Below are 5,768 nucleotides of genomic sequence, written 5' to 3'. Positions count from 1 at the left end.
AAAGATATTGTTTGGTTATTGTTGATGACTTTTCTAGGTTTACATGGACTTTCTTTTTGCACTCCAAAGATGAAACTGCAGGCATTTTGCAAGACTTTGTGATACAGGTTGAAAAGCAATTTGACCTTCCAGTGAAAAGCTTCAGGAGTGACAATGGCACAAAATTTAAAAATAAGGAGTTGGATGCCTTCTGTGTGAAGAAAGGGATTGTAAGGCAGTACAGCATCCCTAGAACACCAGAGCAAAATGGGGTTGTTGAAAGAAAGAACAGAACTTTGATTGAGGCTGCTAGAACCATGCTTGCAGATTCAGGTTTGCCATTAACTTTCTGGGCTGAGGCAGTAAACACTGCTTGCTATGTCCAGAACAGAGTTTTAATAAACCCCAGGCACAAAAAGACTGCTTATGAAATTTTGTATAAAATCAAACCACTGATCTCCTATTTCAAGGTGTTTGGCTGCCCATGCTTTATTTTGAACTTAAAAGATTCCATTTCAAAATTTGCAGCCAAAATTGATTGTGGTTTTCATCTGGGATACTCAACCACTGCCAAGGCATACAAAGTGTTCAATACACGGACCAAGGCAGTGGAGGAGACTTTGAATGTAAAGTTCAATGAACTTTCATCAATGAAAATCCCAGCAAATCCTACAGATCTGTTTGATCTTGAAAAATTTACTTTTGAAAATACTGCTGTCAAGACTAACAGTGCAGGTCCATCAGAGGACACAACACCAGACTATGGGTATGAAATCATCATCCCTCAAAGGTCTGCCACAAAGGGAAAAGCACCAGCTGTTCAAAACAGTTGTCAAAGCTCAACCACTGCTACCTCAACAGTTGTTGACCAAAGTAGCCCATCCACCACTGCTTCCACATCCTCAAACACAGTGGATAAAAGTCAGCAGTTGTCCACTTCATTACCTTCTATTCCACCACCTTTTGAAGCCACTGCTGGGTCATCAAAGTCACCAGCAGTGGTTAGCTCAGATGATACACATTTGCAGCCTTCACCAACAAATGCCATCATACCATACCAAGGAGATTTAATCTTCTTGAGATCTCATCCACCTGATCAAATCATTGGCAACATCAATGAAGGGGTGCTCACAAGAAGCCAAACCCAAAACATCTGTCTTTTTGCTGGTTTTCTATCACTCCATCAGCCAGTCAAGTACCAAGAGGCACTGAAAGACAACAGCTGGGTAGAAGCCATGCAAGAGGAGCTCCAACAGTTTAAAAGACAACAAGTATGGGAGCTTGTACCACTGCCAAAAGAGGTTAGTCCCATTGGCACAAAGTGAGTCTTCAAGAACAAAACTGATGAAAGGGGCATTGTGGTCAAGAATAAAGCCAGGCTTGTGGTGCAAGGTTACAGACAGGAAGAGGGGATTGATTATGATGAAACATTCGCTCCTGTTGCAAGATTGGAAGCCATTAGACTGTTCCTGGCCTTTGCTGTCAACCACAACATGAAGGTGTTTCAAATGGATATCAAAAGTGCTTTCCTCTATGGTACAATTCAAGAAGAGGTGTATGTATGACAACCTCCAGGTTTTGAGGATCCATTTTATCCTGATCATGTCTACAGGCTGAACAAAGCCTTGTATGGCCTGAAACAAGCACCAAGGGCCTGGTATGAAACTCTTTCCAACTTCCTACTCTCAAATGGTTTCAAAAGAGGTACCATTGATAAAACACTGTTTCTTAAATGGAGAGGGAAGGATTTAATGATTGTCCAAATTTATGTGGATGACATTATTTTTGGAAGCACATGTAACAAAATGTGTGAAGAGTTTAGAGAACTCATGACAGCTGAGTTTGAAATGAGTGCAATGGGTGAGCTGTAATGCTTTCTTGGTCTCCAAGTACAGCAAATGCAAAATGGAACTTTCATTCATCAAAGCAAATATGCTAGAGAACTTTTAACCAAATTTGATATGAATGATTGTAAACCATGCAGCACACCCATGGCAACAAATAAGCTGGTCATGTCTGATGAAAAGGATGAGTTGATTGACCAAACACTCTATAGAAGCATGATTGGGTCTTTACTGTACCTAACTGCATCTAGACCAGACATCATGTTTGCAACATGTGTCTGTGCAAGAAGTCAATCAGCTCCCAGAAAATCAAATCTCATTGCTGTAAAAAGGATCTTCAGATACATAAAAGGTGCTCCCACACTTGGTATCTGGTATCCAGCTAATGGGAATATCAAGCTTTCAGGTTTTTCAGACAGTGACTTTGCTGGATGTCACACCACAAGGAAGTCCACTTTAGGAGGGTGCCAGTTTCTAGGTGATTGCTTAGTTTATTGGCAAAGTAAAAAAGCAAGCAGCAGTTTCAACATCCACTGCTGAGGCTGAATACATTGCTGCTGCAAGCTGTACAGCCCAACTCCTGTGGCTTCAAAATAAGTTACTGGATTTTGGTATCACTGCCTTAAAAACACCACTCATGTTGGACAGCCAGGCAGCAGAAAATACCATCAAAAATCCAGTTTCTCACTCTACCACCAAACACATCGACATCAGACATCACTTTGTGAGGGATTGCTATGAAAAAGGTTTGATTTCTCTGCATCATGTCCCAACTAAAGACCAGCTGGCAGATGTGCTCACAAAAGCACTTGATACAGCCACTTTTGAAAGCTTGGTCTCTAGAATTGGGATGCTGAACATGGAATAACAAGCAACATCTTGTTTTTCTATGAATAAAAGCAACAAAATATTTTCAGAAAATCAAAAATCCATCCTTAAAAATAGCTAAAAATGAAATTTTCATTAAAATCCTTAAAAGTCTGCCATAACCACTGATTGTTCAAAAGTCTGCTCTACTTCAAAAAGTCTGTCCACTACTGAAAGTCAACCCCTGTTCTCTCATTCCTTTGATAAACTCTGTTGTTCAAAAGCAGTGTCTTATCCACTGATATGCTATCCACTGATAGTGAAAATCAACCACTGTTTCCTTACCACTGCTTTCATCTCTCACTATCATCAAAGTACTGTCCTTCATTTTCACCAGGGGTTGTCACGTGGGCAGTACATAGTGCTCAGACCTTTTGTAACGGCTGCCACGTCAGCACTCACTTTCTTCCCTATAAAATTCCCCACTCACCATCAAAACAGGGTTTTACTGTCGAATTGAATTCTTAAAAATTCTCTTCTCAAAGCAGTTTTTCTTCTCATTTCTCACAAATTTCTTCGATCATTCGTTTCAAAAAATGACAAAATCGAAGCCATCTGCAAAACCCTCATCCAAATCATCATCGAGAACAGCCTTTCAAAAGGCAACTTCGACTGAAATTCCATACAAATCATCTCACAATCTCCTGGGTCTTCGAACAAAACCAGGAACCACCGATGTTTTCGATTCCATCATCAACATCATGGCAAAATCAAAGTACAAAACTTTGTTCACCGCCGATGCACCAATCTATTTGGAGACCCAAAGGGAGTTCTGGAAGAATGCAACCCTTGACAAACAAGGAGACACTGCAACCACCATACACTCTTCTATAAAGGGGAAAGAAGTCCAAATCACGCCACAATCCATTTCAGAGGTCTTTCAACTCGGTGACCAGGAAGGTAAAACTTCTTTCACTAAAGACGAGTTACAAACTGACTTCATTGAAAGAGGGTATGAAGCCACAATGATGAAGAAACTTACCTTACAAAAAGGTTATTTTCCTTCAGCAACCAGATTTTTATTTCATACCCTCCTACTATGTGTTTCAAACAAAACCACTTCTTTCAATGAAATCCCTTTAAAGATCCAAAATCTGGGATATGCAATTCTTCAAGAAGAAAATTTTTACTATTCTCGGGAAATCTTTAAAGATTTGGTTAATAATGTTGAAACAAAATCATTCTTACTGTTTCCAAGGTTTTTAAGTTACTATTTTGCAAAGAAATTCAATAAGTATGATTTAGCTATAAAAAACCAAGGTGAGACTATCAAATAAACAGCTTAACAACTGAAACTTTTTCAAGAATGTTAGCACCTTGCAAAACACAAGCAGAGGTGCCTGAGCAGAATTTAGCAGCTACCACTGCTCCTCAGGTATCTGCTGCTGAGCCCACTGCTCTAGGTGATCAAAGCAGCAGACCAACTGTTTTGAAACCCACACCTACAAATCCCAAAAAGCCAAACAAAAAGAAAAATCAAAACCCCCCCAAACCAATCAAAATGGCAACTTTGGAGGATGAGATACCAGAGCTATTGCATGTGACAACACAAATGTCACAAGAAACCACTGCTGCTACTTCCTCACAGTAGTTGGTACAAATATCTCAACCCATAACCATAACTCCTCCTGCTTCTTCACAAAAAGAACAGGTTGTACACAAAGGGCCACCACATTATGATGCTCTGGAAGCACTCGTTTCCATCATCCACAGCTCAATGCCCGGGGCAAATCCTCTTTCTACACCCACCATCACATCCACAATTCCACCAAAAACACAACTTTTGTTGGATGCAGTCGATTTGAACCAGGCATTACTCAGTCCTTCTCAATCACCTGTTAATGAGAATATACCTCAACAACTGACTGAGCCTGATGTATCATTCTTTGCTAACCCACCAACACAACCTGAGGAGGTTACACCCCTTGAGTTACAAGTAACTCTTGGTGGTAATCCAAGTGAAGCAACCACTACAACTGTTGAACCCACTGGTTTACAGTTGAACAGTGGTTACATCAATAAGACTTCCTTGGAGGCAATTCCTTTTATAGCACCTCTGCCAACCACCAGTGGATTTATTTATCCTACTGGCAACATCAAAAGGTTGTCAAGTGTTGAAGGGAGAAGACCCCAGTACCAAGAAAAAGGGGCATCAGTGGTTAAAGTTTGGAGTAAACTCCCTACCTCTACCACTGATAAAACCAATGCTAATGGGAAATCAGATGATCCCATTCATTTGGGTGATGGTTTAAAGTACCAGAAATTGACGGCTCGTGTTGTAAAACTTGATAACTCTGTTGCGGAACTCAAAGATATGCTACAACAGTTGTTACAAGTACAAAAGGTACAATCCACTGCTGTTCCACTTCAAGCACCTGCTCCACCACAGGCATCTGCTACAAATGAGCTCTGGAATCTATTTCAACCTTTTCTCCATCATCAAGCACAACTAGCAGATCAGCAACATGAAAAACATGTTCAACAGCTGAGAAATGCAATGGAGTCAAGGTTCAAGAACACTCAGGCTGATCTAAAGGCTCTCAAAACTCAGATCCTGCACACCACTGGCACTGCTCCTCCACCAGTTTTCTTCATTGATCAACTTCCCGAAGATAATGCCAAAAAGGGGGAGAAAATTCAGGAATGGAGAAGGAAGGGAATAGAGGATGGTCTCTACATTGCACCAGAAAATTCAAATATGACCAAACAGATCCCTCTGCCAGATGGAAGCAAGAAAATTGATGTAACCACAAATGCACTGGCAGAAGCAGTTGCAAGTGTAAAAAGGGATAGAGAGGCCAAAAGGAAAGCCAGGGTGGATTATCCAGATCAGGGTACTTCAGGGTCAAGAGATGATGAAAATCTTATTGATGAAAAGAAGAAGCCTACAAGAAGAATAAGACTACCCAAATCCATTCCAACCAGACGTTCAAAGTCTGCTCCAAAACCACCACCTAAAACAGCTGTTGTAACTCCTGTTGTATCCACTACTGTTGGTACTTCAGTGGTTTCAACATTTGCTCCCAGTTTAACACACACTACATCCACTGCCTTACCACCATCACCACCAAAAACAAA

Source organism: Helianthus annuus, chromosome 10 (genome assembly GCF_002127325.2).
Source record: "Helianthus annuus cultivar XRQ/B chromosome 10, HanXRQr2.0-SUNRISE, whole genome shotgun sequence".
Taxonomy (NCBI): domain Eukaryota; kingdom Viridiplantae; phylum Streptophyta; class Magnoliopsida; order Asterales; family Asteraceae; genus Helianthus; species Helianthus annuus.
This window is presented reverse-complemented; position numbering follows the sequence as displayed.